The sequence below is a fragment of the Balaenoptera acutorostrata genome, chromosome 11 (genome assembly GCF_949987535.1).
Source record: "Balaenoptera acutorostrata chromosome 11, mBalAcu1.1, whole genome shotgun sequence".
Classification (NCBI taxonomy): Eukaryota; Metazoa; Chordata; class Mammalia; order Artiodactyla; family Balaenopteridae; genus Balaenoptera; species Balaenoptera acutorostrata.
The window spans coordinates 23,030,612-23,047,592 of record NC_080074.1 but is presented as its reverse complement, the minus strand read 5'-3'; the positions used below and the strand labels follow the sequence as shown (position 1 = coordinate 23,047,592).

The 16,981-nt window shown below is 38.0% G+C and overlaps 1 protein-coding gene and 1 pseudogene across 11 annotated transcripts in view; both read right to left on the bottom strand.

The window, feature by feature from the left end:
• Positions 1-16,981, bottom strand: part of ANKS1B (ankyrin repeat and sterile alpha motif domain containing 1B) — a 1,183,808-nt gene that overhangs the window by 258,852 nt on the left and 907,975 nt on the right. The window lies entirely within an intron of this gene.
• On the bottom strand, positions 9,647-10,249 carry LOC103002858 (AP-3 complex subunit sigma-2-like; annotated as a pseudogene).

The following is a 16,981-nucleotide window of genomic DNA, read 5'->3' as shown; positions in this document are numbered from 1 at the left end:
AACTAAAGTACAAAATAGATCATGAATTGTTAAATAATTATTAAATAATCCTGAATTATTAAAATTGGGTTGCATAAGTGAAAAAAATGCATATTTGAATTGGAAGAGTTGGAGTTTTCACATGAAAAATCAAGTGTGATTGAAATAATCTTAGAGTAGCTGTTTTGGAAGTCTATTACTCAAGCACTTGCTAGTTGAAGGAGTGCTAAGATTAAGGATACAACAACTGATTCCAGGGCCTCAAAACTTATTTCCTACAATTGTATGACAAGCTTAACTCTGGGTATAAAGAAAGTAATATTTTTCTTTCTCTTGAAATGACATATTCTGTTCATTGCATCAGCAGTAGCCAAAACATCATATTACAAATTACAAAGCACTTTCACATACTGATATTTCTGTTATGATGCAACATGTTTCTAAAAGTCACTGCATTATGCAAAATAAAACAATAAAAAACAGAGGTTATGGGAAAATGGGGTTGGGGCACAGCACTCAGAAACTTTGTCAGTGACACATTGAAAAAAAAGATAAAAACCTCATTAAAAAGATGGTAGCACAGTTTTACACATGTCAAATGGGTAAGAAGTATATGTGTGTGTATATATTACAATGTCACTTTTCTTTGAAAAAGACCTTAAGTTTGCTTGTGGAAGTGGGAGTTGGAAGGGTTGCTGCTTGTGAATTTTTGTAAAGTGGTAGAGGCAAGGGACCTGAAATCAGAGGGAACGTTATATCACCAGATGTGGATGGGTGTGGCTCATAACACAGGTGGTAAACTGAGATACTTGGCAGATGTCTGAGGTGTGTGCGTGTCTGTTTTGTATATTCCTATGTGGCTGGTTCAGCTGGGTGCAGTTCTCTGTGTTCACCTGGTATTTCTTGTGGACTACATAGTGCATAAGCAAGGTGAAATTTGTGTTATGCTCAAATTTTTCTCTTAAAATATGTTAATCACTTTGGAAAAATTTGTGTCTTCAAAACAAGTGTTATAGCAGAACAGATTATACATTATTTCATTGGAATCTTACAATAACAACAAGCAATAGGCAAATATTAGAGATGGGGAACTGAGCTTCAGACACCAAGCTAATAAATAGTCAAGCTAGACTGAACCAGTCTTCTGATTGCAATTCTGTGCTCTTTCTCCTGTACCACTCCAGAAATTCCCCAGTCTGGCATATCTGGAATCTGCACAAGATTATAGCTTCACTACTCCAATTTTTAATACTTTATATTTTCAATTAGACATTTCTTTTAAGACATTCTAGAAGTATCTTGATCCAGAAGGTAATATCCTCTCAGCCATGGAGAGTTCCTCCCAAAGACAAAATTCTTTTTTGGTAATAAAAATGTAAATAAAACTGTATATTTCAAGAGATTTGCAATTTTATTTATTTCCCATTGTATTATTATGATGCAACTCAAAAACGGTTTCAAAGTTTTTACTCTAGTCTTTTCTCAAATTCATCTAATATTAACTAATTTTATTTTCCATGCAATTTAATTGTATTTTTAAACCATTGATTATGCCTATATTAATATACTATGATATTCATCAATTTGTAAAAATGATAACCACCTAGAAGATAACTCCTGCACAAATTTGTTTTATAACTTAAGAACTCACTTCAGAATGCTGAGACCCACTTAAGTAGAAGGATAGTAACCGTTCCTAGGAGCAAGAGGATTATGCCTACCAGAAAGAGCTCTGTGAAGGTCTTTCTCCTCTTCCCCAGCTGGTTTAATTTAATGAATTCTTCAGGGACAATTTTGTGTAGATGGACTCAAAGCAGGCAAGACATCATTTTCAAATATTTGTGGAGTGAATAAGTATGCAAACAAACTAAATAGTACAAACTGGATCAGGAAAGGTGAGGGGAAATGATAATTTTCAACAGTCCAAAATAGCTATCCTGGGGCTTATGGTAAGTAAGTATGAGTAACCCTAATCCTAACAGTAATGCAGTTTTGCTAATCCTGGGTCCCCAGACATATTCTACTAGAGGATTTTGGCAGTAAAATTTTACTTTTCTAATTCTGAACAAACACAAACAAATGTTTCTTAATTTATTAATCTGGCTCTCATATATTTATTACTTCCCATGTCCTAAGAACTATACCGGATATTGGGAGGTAGGGAGTAGGATCTTAAGAAAACAGCTTCAGATTTGTAGATCTACATCCATTCAACCTGGGACACTGAAAAGCTCCTTTAGTAACTCGCATGATTAACAATTTTAAATAAGTTACTAGGTGAAGAGGTTATAGGCTGTACAGATTGGTCTCTGTTCCTCACAATCCGTTTATTTTAATAAATTTCTTTGAGAGTTTTATGAATGGCCTCAAAACCATTAAGACTTCATTCTCATGAAGGGCAATCTTACACTCCAGAAAACTACAGCCAATATATACTTTGCTATACATTTGTTATGAAGGATCCTTGAGAAAATTTTGTATTAGGACCCATGACACCCTTGATACAGCTATGCTGTTATTTTTTTCTTCTCAAGTGAACAGATGAGTTTCTTTAGCAAAATAGAACAATCATGGTTGATAGACCTTCCTGTAAGGTAGACTCAGATTTGCTGAAAGAGAATGTATAGCCTAAGCAAATCCTTGCTTGAAGCCTCTCTGTTTACCTACTTTGTATCTCAAATAGGGGGGAAATTAAAATGAAGTTATAATTAATTAATTTCACCACTGGCTCATACAGTTGACCCTTGAACAACGCACCGGTTAGGGTTGCCAACCCTCACACCTCCTCATCCCCCAGTCGAAAATCCAAGTATAACTTGATGGGAGGGCTCTCTGCATCCTGGGTTCTGCATTGTCGGATTCAACCAAACATGAATCATGTAGTACTGTAGTGTGTAGTTAGTGAAAAACATCTGTGTATCAGTGGACTGTGCAGTTCAGACCTGTGATGTTCAAGGGTCAAGGTAATATTGCTTCAGAGAACATAATAGGGTCAGAACATCCCCTCCCTTTGCTGGAATTGGGTCTGCCCCCAGAGCCTTGGCTGTAGAGTTGCAGGTACTTTCCCCATCCCTTGAAACTAATCACCAAGGGAGCAATTCCAGCTCCACACTCAGGAATCATTTACTATTGAAGTGTCTCATTTTCAGCTAAATGGTTGTAAGAGATGTGTGCAATATCCAAATACTGTTTGGGCATTGAATTTGATGGGGGTATGAAGGGCCTTTGGAACACGCTGGCCAATTTCTGTTTTCCATTATGATAAAAACAATCAACTATGGTCTGGCCAAGAGAAGAACAGTCCATGATATTTTGTTACTGGTTTCCTAAGAAGGTCCAAGTTCTTTTAGTCAAATATTTTACACAAAGAGCAAATTACAGTTGAGACCTCTTTTGCCCATACAAAGTGTAGTAGTGAATACTCTATGGACTACCTTTGAAATTACTAGGTCTTGAATTAGGGATCAGATTGAATGAACTCAATATTCTTATACTCATGAAATACATTTACTGATGATTAATCTGAGAATATTTTTATCACGGCAACTTTGGCTGTGTTGTAAAATAAAGTGTTGACAAAACTTGTCTTAGTGTAATCATAGTGAAGTAGACATTATGTGTCATCTGACCACATTTGAGGTGTGCTGTTTTGTTATTAAGTGCTGTTTACAAACCATCTTAGCATCTTTGCATTGAGGTTGTATACTGTAATTTAATTTTCCATTGAGCTTTGGGATTGCTGTGATTTTTCTGTTCAATAGTAATCGAGTCACGGGTGACTCCAAATAGGTCAATTAAAAACTGTATAATAACTGGACTGGAGGAAGCAAGTCATTAATTTGCAGTGATACTTGGTGATCAAGTCATGAGAGCCACTGAGTATTTGGAAGAAACCAATGATATTCAAACTATCAAAGCACGTACTTTGAAGAACTGCATGATGTGAAATAGCTGAAAAAAGGAATGCTTTAAACTGACATCGTTATCCTGCACTTAAATAAAAATACAATAAAGGAAAATAACAGATTTGATATTTGTCTACAACATCAAGGCACTTAAAACTATATATTTTCAAAACAGAGACTAAACATTTTCTCTTATTGAGCTCTCTCTTTAAGGACTTTATAGGCACAAACTTTATAGGAATGGCCATTTCTTCCCTAAAATAAAAGCAATTTTTACAAATATTTTGAGAACTCAGGAAAAAACCTAAAATATTCAAATGAATACTCAGCTGTACTTGAAAGATTTTTGCCTAAAACTACTTTAAAGAGTTAAAATTTAGAAGGTCTAAAATAGAATTTGTAGAATCCCAGTATTCAAAAAGTGAGATTTGTCACCATGGATGGTAGTATTGTGAAAAAGCAGAAAAAGAATTGAGAAGGAGTTATCAAATTGAAAATATTTTGGTGATGCTGTAATCAAACATGCCTGATGTTTGCTGTGGATTAAAAGACTATTTTCTCTTTGAACATTTTTCCATCTTTGTGTGTGTGTGTGTGGTAAAATATACATAACATAAAGATGGAGTACAGTTCTGTGGTATTAAGTACATCCACACTGTTATGCAGCCATCACCATCATCCATCTCCATAACTTTATGTCATCCCCAACTGAAATTCTGTACCTGTTAAAAAGCAACTACCCATTTCCCCCTCCCCTGATACACTGGCAATCACCATTCTGCTTTCAATTTCTATAAATTTGACTACTCTATGTACCTCATATAAGTGGAATCCTACCATATTTGTCCTTTTGTGACTGGCTTATTTCTCTATCATTTTATTAACACAAAATATTATCAATTATTAATTTTAGTCAGAAACTTGAAACATTGACAAAATTTTTGATATTGAATAACATTACAAAATACTGCTCAAATATATGTGCTTTACTAAAATATGGGACACTTAAAATGAAAGTGCTTAAAATTTAAAACCTGATAAAACTGTAACATCAATATTAATAGCAGTTTTTTGTAATTTTCTCCCTGTAATCCATGATTAAAATGTACATTCATTAATGATTTAAAATTAATTTATATGAAATTTATTATTTTTCCATCTAAAGCACAACTAATTGTTCATTATTATTATTTGACACACAAATTAAAACACATACAGTCCTTGGTTTGTTAAAAGAATGAGTAAATGAAACAAAGGCATGTCATGTAGAAAGTTTGTTAGGGTGAATCAGCAGGTTTATTAGAACATGGTTTCATCTGAGTTTTGGAGATTGGAAAAAAATATAGGGCAAAATATAAGAATGTAGGGGAGTGTAGAGAAAGGGAGAGTGGAAGGCAAAAAACTGGCACCAAATGCTAAGCATCACACCTACAAAAACACAGGATTTAACATACTGTAATGATAGTGGAACATTCAGTGAATATGAGCAGGAGACGTTAGCTAACGTCTACTGATATTAACCATGTTGCCAGTAACTTTGTATATGCTGTATTAATCCTGATGACAACTCTGTGAGGTATATAACATTGTCAAAACAGAAGTTCTGAGATGTTAAGAAATTTGCCCAGGTTGCAAAACTAGTGAGTGTCAGAGAATTCCAACTCATTTCTATATATATGGTTCCAAATCCCATGTTTTTCCCATGACATCAAATTGTAACATGTCTTTTACTTACTGACTCTGGAGAGGGTTTTTTTGCATGTAAAAATACAATATTGGGGGAAATGGGGAGATGTTGGTCAAAGGGTACAAAGTTGCAGTTACGTAGGATGAGTAAGTCTAGAGGTCTAATTTACAGCATGAGGACTATAGTTAATACTTTGTAGAATATTGGAATTTTGCTAAGAGAGTAGATTTTAGATGCTCTCATCACACACACAAAGATGCTAACTATTTGAGAAGATATGTTAATTAGCTTAATTGTAGTCATCATTTGACTATGTATATGTGTATTAAATCATGTTGTATACCTTAAATATATAATTTTTGTTAAAAATTAAAAACATAATATCAATAAAATTTTATGTGCCAATCTTACTGGCACTAAAAATAGATAAAGCATTTGTTTTGAGAATAGAGTTCACATCTTTATTTTAAAAAAAGAAGAAATTCAAGCTCTAGAAGAATATGGAACTTGTGAGCAATTTTCACATTGCAGAGGATGGTTTTCTGGTGATGGTAAGAAATACTTCTCAGAAGCATAGATTATTTCTGGTTCAGCAAGAGTCTTCCTTCAAAAGAAAGACAAATTGGAGGTACTGTATAGGTACAGTCAAATCATAGGGGTCAAAATAAAGTATCCCTACTTTCACTTCCCAAAAGAACTTTGAAATAAGGAACATGAAATTACCCAATAAGGGTGATGTTTTATAATCAACCAAAATAAAGTATAAAAAGTTTCTTTAAAGAGACAAAATAGCTGTAGCCTGATTGCACATATCAAAATAAGTCATCTGTCAATCAAAAGTAACGTATGATAGTTCCTGTTTAGGCACATTCTGACCTGACATTATCAATCTTTAAAATTTTTCATAATCTGAAGAGTATGAAATCATACTCTTCAGATCATACCATTGTTTTAATTTACAGTTTTCTAATGACTAGTGATGTTGAGCACCTTTTCATATTTGTCATTTGTGTTTTCTCATCTGTGAATTGCCAGTTCACATGTTATGGAAGTACCCAATTTACAATATCCAATCTTGTTGAGGTCTTCTAGTAGATGTAAAAGTTTGTGTGTAGATTCTCTTGCACTTTCTACACAGAAAACATGGCAGAGACAAAGATTCCTATGAAACTCGTTTCCTTTTCTTCCTAGGCACACAGCTATACCACATTTCCCATTTTCTCTTGCAATTGTTTTGCCATGTGACTGAACTCTAGAAAACGTAATGTGGAAAGAAATGGTGCTATACCTAGTCCCTAAAACTTCCCGCATACGAATCTCCATCTCCTTTTGCCATCTGCCAGCTGACTGGAGGAGACTCTAAGGTCCTAAAGGGGGTCACATATAACAATATGAAAGGACCCTGGGCTCCTGAGTAATCATGTGAAAGGCTGTCCAATGAGGAACTCCCACATTGGACTATGATTTGAGTGAGAAACTTGAGTCAAGCCACTAAGAATTTTCAGTTTATCTGCCATAGCAGCTAATGTTACTATTAACTAACATACACTAATATATCATTTGTGAATAATGACTATTTTGTTTCTTCCTTTACAATACTCATACTGTTTATTTCTTTTAGCTTTCTTATTGTGCCACTTAGGTATTCTAGTTCAATGCTGAATAAAATTTTGATAGTGGCCATCTTTGTCTTACCACTGAATTTCAAGGCTGTGTTGAAGCATCTCCATTAAGTAAGTTTTTAATAGATATACTTAATTAGGCTAAGAAATTTTCCTTCAATTCCTAATTTGTTAGGTACTTCAGAATGATGTAGTGTAGTTTTTAGTGTATGCATTTTTTCTTTTTTTAAGTATAACTGATTCACTTTGCTGTACACCTGAAACTAACACAACATTGCAAATCAACTCTACTCCAATAAAAATTTTAAAAAAAGAAAAAAGAAGACTGACTTGGGTCTAGCTTTGTGACCCTTGACACAACACTAAACACTCTGGGCTTCTGCTTCCTCACCAGTTCAATGGAGGCATGTGGAGGACCCTCCAGCTCTTACACTCTTTGATGCCGTGACTGGCTACCAAGCCGGTTTTTATCACAGTTTCTGAGAAGCTACCTAATATTTTTGAGGTTTCCTTATCCATAAGAAAGAAAATAAAATTGGGAGAAGCCATGTTGAGCAGTGAAAAAAAATGAACTGTGGATTTAGGCAGACAGTCTCAATTCTTAGCCCTTGTGACCTAAGGCAGGTTACTTGACCTCTCTGAGTCTTACTTTCTTGACTTGTAAAATGGAGATAACAGTGTTTGTTGTAAGGACTGTGGAAGGATCTCGCTCATGCCACCTTACAGGAGGTGCAAAATAAATATCGTTTTCCTTCTTTGTTCCTGTATTACTTTCAGCAAATGTGAAAGAGAGGGATGTGAATATGCTGAAATGTCTGTAAAAAAAAAATTAAATTCTTTAAAAGAATATCAGAGGTTTTAACATCAGATAGATATATTAACCTACATTTCCCTCTTCCAACATAAGAGGGCCTACCTTCTGATCAACACTGCCCATCTCTGAGGTTATCGGAGATGTTCCAAAAGACTGAGGCTAAGAGGCCACCTTAACCTCCTTAAAGGGAGCAAAGGGCACCAACCACAGGAAGCACTGTTCAAAGCGGGAAAAGACGTGGTCCTGACCATGGTCCTGCCGGGCACCATCTCAGACGGGCTCTGTGACAGCATCAGGAGGTCTGAGGAAACAGTTTGGGCCACCGGCCGGCAGGCACAAGAAGTCCCCAGGCCGGGAGACTTCACCGTGATGGCGCAGCGAGCTCCCGAATCTCAAGGCAGCTCAACATCATACCTGAGACCCGGCCCTGAGGCAGCGCAGGAGTAAGAGGCACTACTTCGAGGAGCAGCTTCAGCTCTAAGTTAACCACAGGAAGAAAGGCTCTTATCACACGTAAACATTTACAGGTTTCCACAGCTAGCTCTAGGGGACTGCCACCTGAGGGGAACAGGGCGTGGCCAGAGCGAGCTCACGCAGGGACCCCTCGCACACTGGGGAGAAGATGCTGCACTGCCACCAGTCTCAGCCAGCAGGCTGCCCGTGTCCCCAGCCTTCCCCTGTGCCAGGTCCAGAACACACGACCCCAGCTCAGACGCTCATGCTCCAGAAGCTGGTGTAGACAGCACTGGGTTTCCTGTACAAAGAAGACTCATCATTCATAACACAGCAACCGACCCGTCTGCTCCTCGGGAGGAGAATGTATTTTAAACCTGGAAGAGTCATAATTCTGAGATGTTCCACATGTTGTCAGCTTTGCCTTCTACAGACACAGGGCCCCTCCCCTTTGAGGGGGACCCCTCTGGCTGTGGGGGGTGCCCTCCCTATTGGCAGAAATGTGGGGGGCAGGCAAACAACAGGCTTATGATTTGGATTGTGTCCTGCACATAAACACCTGGGAGAGCAGAGCCAGGGCTGTGGCAGTGGGGAGTGTATGCCACAGGAGGTGGTGATGAGACAGCGTGGCTATACAAAAGGATCCTGGGTGTGCCAACTCTAGTAGAGCCAGTAGGCAACTCTGGATCTCATAAAATCCTGCCCTTATTTGCCACTCATGACATCCCCAAACCTAGAGGGTCAGCCCTTTTCTAGCTACAGCACCTCACCAGGAAAGTCAATGCTACAGGACCTCAGGGAGCCTCGTGGTGCTAAGGTTGAAGACTCGAGTCAGAGAACATCCTCGTGGTGGAGTTCTGGGAGCAGAGGGGCCTCTCACTACAGTCTGCAGCCCCTGGGAGTGGCTGCACGTGGCAGGTGAAGGGGGCAAGTAGCTTGGGCACCTGACCCCCACTGAGGAAGCCAGGGCCCCTCACATCTGCAGTGGCCACATGTACGAGAGACAGGCAAGGTTGCATATGTGAGAAGCAAGCACAGGCTGGCAGTGGACACAGGACTCCTTCCCGCTCCAGGACAGCAGGGGCCAGGGCCCGAGGCTGGACTCCTCAGGGTGCAGAGCGGGTTTTGCTGCAGGACTGGCTTGGCTTTGCTGGTTCCAAGGACTCAGTTCAGCCATCTTCTACCCTCAGACAAACTGGGATAGGTTGGGAACCTTGATGTTGAGATCACCAATGTTGATATTCCGAGGCATCTCCGGCAGGTTGATGTTTTTCACGGCAGACATGGCCCACGCGGGCACTGCTGAAAGGCCACCCTCAGATTTCTCCAGCCAGTTCTGAGCTTCAATCTGAGCCACGATTTCATTCATGTTTGTTTCCAACGCCATCCCACCCATCACCACCTCCTGAAGAATGTAGCGCACCTTATCCATGTGGAAGATCAAATCCAATTCACAAACATTTTCGAAACACTTATCCAGAGTCTCCACAAAAACCTGCTACACATACCTGGATGAGGTCCAAGATCCCAAGTTCACTCTCTGATGAATCCACACAAAATGCAAAGTAGAGGGTAGCATAATGCTGATAAATCAGTTTGTAGTCAGAGCCACCAATCAAACTTCCACCCTCCAAGAAGTTACATACGTTGTCATCCCGCTTGAGAACTAGATGAAGGTTTCTCGAATAATCTGCTGTTGAATTTCTTCTGGGAAATGCTGGTAGAAGCAGACCAGCTGTGGCTTCACATGGTTATTGAAAACCAGAATCGCCTGAATCATCTTTGCCCGCCATGCTCCTTTCACCACTGGCTGTTTCCAGAGAGCATCTCCTTCCCTTGTGTATGTATTTTAACTTATATAACTGTTATTATACTGTAGTTTATTCTATTTTTCACTTTTTATATTAAGCATTCTATTTTTAAGATCTATATATTTTGCTGTCTGTTCATCTGGTTTACTGCATCAAATTTCTGCATCTTAATTCATAATATGCACCAGAATATTTCACTTAGCCATTCTTCAGTGTTGGAAGCTCCAACGTCCCACTTTACAAACAATCCTCAAATAAGCATTCTTTAACATGGTTTTTATATATCCATTTGAGGTTTCTCTGGGATATATACCTAGGAATGAGACTGACTAGTCATTGAGTATACATATACTTGAGCCTCTTATATTTTACCTCTTTTGCTGCCTTTGGGGTAATTTCATTAAATCTATTTTCCATTTCATATATTTTCTCTTTATCTGCATCTAATATAGTATTTTAAAAACTTAAATGATTAGAAATCCTATTTGATTAAGGAAAATAGATCCAGAGAATGATTGAAGGAAAAAAGAAAATCAAATGGCAATACTAAGACCCTTTCAAAAAAGATAAGACAGAACTTCTTTCTCGTGTGCTTTGTAATTTTAGGTTCTGTGTTCATAATTAGTTTTGAGCTCATATGAAGGAAACCTATGTGTATCAGTTAGGAGTTGATCAGGGAAACAGATCATTATGAGTGAAATAGAGTAATGGATTCATTAGAGAAATTATACCTTGTGCAGGTTAAGAAGTCTTTGTAAGACTGTTGACTTTGCAGGTGGTGTTGGACCTGAGGTCATCATAGGTTAGCTTGGCAGGGAATCAGGAAGGAGAACTGAATTTGAAGTGGGAGAGATCAAGGAGAAACTGGAACCCATAAGGTCATATTAGAACCCCAAAGGACAAAAAATTGAACCCATGAGAATAAAGTGGAATTTGACTTTATCTCCCATCACCTCCAACTAAATGATGCTGGTGACCTACAGAAGCCTGCACCCTTCACCATGGAGTTGTAACCACACTTGGCCCAGGACTCAGGGAAGCCAAAGGAAAAAATCCAGTGGGAACTGGAGAATTGCAGACCCAGGTGGTCCTCAAGACCAATAAGGTAACTTAAAGATTAGCAATAGCATGTGCAAATTGCCAATGCCTGCTGTCTTATACTGACTTTCAGAGTGCTAAAATGGCTGCTCCTTCATTTGTGCCTTTCAATTCTCAAGAAAATTTCCTTTGTAATTTGACTCACAAGGAAAGGAATTCTGAGAAACATAGTTTCAACTTAGCTAGATTAATGTAGTATAAAGCCATCATACTATACTACTTTAGTTGAAGGTATGTCCCTTCAGAGATGTTTTGTTTATTTCTCTTAGCACCTTGAGGCATCTCTGGCCTGGTACCAATTTTTATGTAAATGTTTTCAGCTTAGAGTTTCCAGACTAATAACTCAAAGTTAAAGTGAGGAGCTTGCCCATAGTTCTGGGTTCTCAAGGAAGAGTCTCCATTCCCTTACCCTGAACCCAAGCTGAGAAGACAAGCTACCTTCTTATTTCCCTATGCCAATGGGCAGATTATTTTTAAGTCCTTATTTACATTTATATTAAGAATGGAGCTCTTCTCGGGTTCAGACTGTATGGATGGTCTCAATTCTGACTCCATACCTCAAAGGGACAGAAAGCCTTGTCTCCTGACCTCCAGAGGTTGTTAAAACACAAGTCTCTAGACTTACCTAGAGGGACCTGCCCCTTACCCCCTGCAGAGTAGACAGATCTCAGCTCTACTACTCTGAGTTTCAGTTCTGTCTTAGTTTCTATTCTCTGCAGAATCTATTTATTTTCTGTCTAGCTTAGCAGTTCATTAAAAAAATACATATATATTTGTTTTATTTTATCTAGATTTTCATATGGTTTTAGTGGACGCTTTCAGGTTAACTATTCTGCCATGTTGCCTAAACAGGAAGCCCATTGTTTTTACAACCAAAAACTTAAATGCAGAAGACCTTTTCTACAAGTCAAGGGCCCTTTAAGCAAATTCAGATTTACAGGAAAAAATTTACAGATCTACAAAACAGATCAATTAGAAGGGAAATTTGCATAACAAAAGGATTCACCAGAAGACTACTTAAAATAGCTAGGATCTCACAGTGTATTTAGAGCATCTAGGAGAATGTGTATTGTAAAAAGCTATCTGGCCTGTAGTTAAAGAAATGTTGGGATGAATCCTTTTGTAAAGCAGAAAGTCCTTTTTGTAATGTGAATGATCACTCTAATTTACAAGTTTGTAAGGTTGTGCTTTTGTGTATTTGGATTTTTTTTCATCTGGCTTTAATAATAGCGATTTAGAAAAAGTCATTTATATAAAGAGTTCAGGTTTAACTCTCCTGAGCATGTTTTTCCTATATTAACATCAAATAATCAAAACAATCAGCATATTTAAAAGATAGAATAAGTTCCTTCAAATGTTTAATACATGCATTTCTAAGTTCCCATGGGTCTTGTTATTAGAAATAAGTTGAAGACATATTTCCCACATAATGATTGACTTCTTTTGATACTGTTACTTAGACACACAGTAAAAAACATTTTTACCAGAACACAATTGCTAATTCACTAGATTCAACATTATGTACTGAATTAATGATCATAAGTACTTAACTGCTAATACATTGCAGGTACATGGACTTCCTTCACTACTTATTGGAAGACCAGGACTATAAACACTGAATAGAATGGACCTATTTTTCATTTTCATCTAAATTGAGTATGATGACTGCAAAGCTCATCTCATTGTCTTCATGATCTGTTTCTAGAGTTTTATTTTGATACATAATTAAATATTTTAATAGGGTAACATGTAATATACAAACTCTAAGGAAAACAGGCAGCCAGTTTTATACTAATGCTTGTCTGGTTTTTAAAAAATTAGCTCTGGTTCTCAAGCTTGGCTGTACTTTGTAATCACCAGGGAGCTTTAAAAAATATTGATGCCTGGCTCCTACTATGGAGGTTTTGATTTAATTGTTCTGGGATGCAGCCAGGCATTGGGATTCTAGTATGTAGCCAGTATTAAGAACCACCAATGTGGTCAAACCACAATTACTCAAACCCACTTAATCAGAGCACTCAATTAACTGGCAATGGGGAAGGGGAATGATGGACTGGGTTGCAGAACTGGAAAAAAAATCATTTAAAAAGTTTATATCAGGTATTTATTCTAAAATTTGTTTTTGAGCATGATCTGAAATGAGGTTCCATATATCCTAAACTCATGCACTTACAAAACTAGACAAAGATAATGACACAGAACAGTGACCTTGAGGTACTACTATTCCACTGATTATAAATTTAAAAAAATTTAATAAACTGTTTTACCCTACTTATTATTAGGTGGTTGACTCATATCTATGGATATAACACTAATACACTGAACAGGTGTGATTTGTGGTTGTAATCACAAGGCAACTTTTCTCCCCAACTACTTAAATTTTTTCAGGGGGGTTGGTTTCTTCCTGCTGCTGGATAAAAATGTGAGCAGTCTTATTGACTCGTAGGTTAAGAAAAAAACTGATCACTTTAGATAGGAAAACACAATCTCTATTTAGTAGTTAAAAATGTTCATCCCATGTAATAGTGAAAAACTCCAATCTTGATTTAAAGTTGAAGCTTCTCCCTTTTCTATATAGGACCCTACTGAGGGGGAGCCTCTAGTCAGGGGAAGTCGGTGTGCTTGGGATCTTCTCTCTTTCCATCACCCTCAGCACTTAGCAAAAGCTTCCTTGCACTTTACATTTTAGCAATATTGAAAGCATAGTGTTCCCTCAGTGCCCCACACTGTTTCACACATCTGTACAGCTAGCTGTTCACTCCATCTGGACTGCTCTTCCTTCCCTCAGTCACCTTGGAGATGCCTTTTTGACCTTTAAAACCAGATGGACATTTCTGTAGCTTTAATTCCCTCCTTATTCAGCTTTATTATTTGTACCCAAGTTGGTAGTAAGGAAGAAGTCAGAAATAATACAATGGATTTTATTAAAGAATTATTTGAGCTGATCAGTTGGAGGTCCTTAGAGATCATGTATCCAAACCCTTCTATCTCCAGATGAGCAAACTAGTGAGATCAAAGGACTTGCTGAACAGTTCTTGGCTGCTTAGGGGACTGACAGTACAGGGCTCTTTCTAGCATGTTGTTTTCTTTAACAAAATGAAATATTCCACTAAATTAAAGAGGTTGTCAATTCCACGGATGAAAAATTCATGCCAAGGAACCATGCTGCACCCCTGCAGGAGGCCAGGTTAGTTGTGGCCTGGTCCAAAGAGCACAGACTTGGAGTCATACAGGCCTGTGTCTGCAGTTTTTGCAGTGGCCTTGGACAATTTATTTAACTTCTCTGAGCCACAGTTTCCTCACAGGCAAAGCAGAAAATTAATACTCATCTTGCCTTCCTGAAAGTGTACTGTTAGAAATAAATATGATTATATAGAAGATATATTTTACTGTATAATCTCCAAGGTACTTTTAAAATGTCAATTGTTCAAGGTACTTTTAAAATGTCAATTGTTATTGCTATAGCTACTCTAGAATAGGCATACATTAAAAGATTTATGGACTTCACAGATATTTTGCTGAATAATCAAGGAATAAGATGTTAATCTTCTTTTCAGAAGCAATGAAGAAAAATCTAGACTCCACATTTATTAACTTTTTTGTTTTATAATTCGGAACTGTGTCCAATGTCATTTCCTATACTTTTCTTTAAGCGGATTACTTAAATAATCAAAAATGATTAATATATGTAAAACAATTAGAAGAGTGATTTGCACAAAAAGAAGTTTGATAAACATTTGTTATTTTTGTAATTTATATCCTCTTACTTGTCTATTCCTAGCTCAATTGTGAAAGCTGAACATAACTCTCTGGACTCTGAATTTCACTCTCTATTGTTTGAAATGACAAAGATCACGGTGACTAAAAATTCAAGCATTGTTTTTCCTCACTGGAAGAACAAGGTATTGCTTTAGGGTGTAAAAGTATTTGGGAAGCACTGTTTATGACAACTGCTACAGCGTCAAAGGACAGTGTATTTTAAAAATGTATGTATGAGGACCTTCAAGATGGTGGAGGAGTAAGACATGGAGATCACCTTCCTCCCCACAAATACATCAAAAATACATCTACATGTGGAACAACTCCTACAGAACACCTACTGAATGCTGGGAGAAGACCTCAGACTTCCCCAAAGGCAAGAAACTCCCCACATACCTGGCCATGTGGCTGACAGGGTCTTGGTGCTCCGGCCAGGTGTCAGGCCTGAGCCTCTGAGGTGGGAGAGCCAAGTTCAGGACACTGGACCACCAGAGACCTCCCAGTCCCATGTAATATCAATCAATAAGAGCTCTCCCAGAGATCTCCGTCTCAACGCTAAGACCCAGCTCCACGCAATGACCAGCAAGCTCCAGTGCTGGACAGCCCATGCCAAACAACCAGCAAGACAGGAACACAACCCCACACATTAGCAGAGAGCTGCCTAAAATCATATTAAGTTCATGGACACCCCAAAACACATCACCAGATGCAGTCCTGGCCACCAGAAAGACAAGATCCAGCCCCATCCACCAGAACACAGGCACTAGTCCCCTCCAACAGGAAGCCTACACCACCAGGTTGGCCCACTGAACCAACCTTACCCACTGGAGACAGACACCAAAAACAACAGGAACTATGAACCTGCAGCCTGCGAAAAGGAGACCCCAAATGCAGTAAGTTAAGTAAAATGAGAAGACAGAGAAATACGCAGCAGATGAAGGAGCAAGGTAAAAACCCACCAGACCAAACAAATGAAGAGGAAGTTGGCAGTCTACCTGAAAAAGAATTCAGAGTAATGATAGTAAAGATGATCCAAAATCTTGGAAATCGAATGGAGAAAATACAAGAAACGTTTAACAAGGACCTAGAAGAACTAAAGAGCAAACAAACAATGATGAACAACACAATTAATGAAATTAAAAATTCTCTAGAGGGAATCAATAGCAGAATAACGGAGGCAGCAGAACAGATAAGTGACCTGGAAGATAAAATAGTGGAAATAACTACTGCAGAGCAGAATAAAGAAAAAAGAATGAAAAGAATTGAGGACAGTCTCAGAAACCTCTGGGACAACATTAAACGCACCAACATTCAAAGTATAGGGGTCCCAGAAGAAGAGACAAAGAAAGGGACTGAGAAAATATTTGAAGAGATTATAGTTGAAAACTTCCCTAATATGGGAAAGGAAATAGTCAAAGTCCAGGAAGCACAGAGCATCCCTCCCATACAGGATAAATCCAAGGAGAAACACACCAAGACACATATTAATCAAACTATCAAAAATTAAATACAAAGAAAAAATATTAAAAGCAGCAAGGGAAAAGCAACAAATAACATACAAGGGAATCCCCATAAGGTTAACAGCTGATCTTTCAGCAGAAACTCTGCAAGCTGGAAGGGAGTGGCAGGACATATTTAAAGTGATGAAAGGGTAAAACCTACAACCAAGATTACTCTACCCAGCGAGGATCTCATTCAGATTCCATGGAGATATTAAAACCTTTACAGACAAGCAAAAGCTAAGAGAATTCAGCACCACCAAACCAGCTTTACAACAAACGCTAAAGGAACTTCTCTAGGCAGGAAACACAAGAGAAGGAAAAGACCTACAATAACAAACCCAAGACAATTAA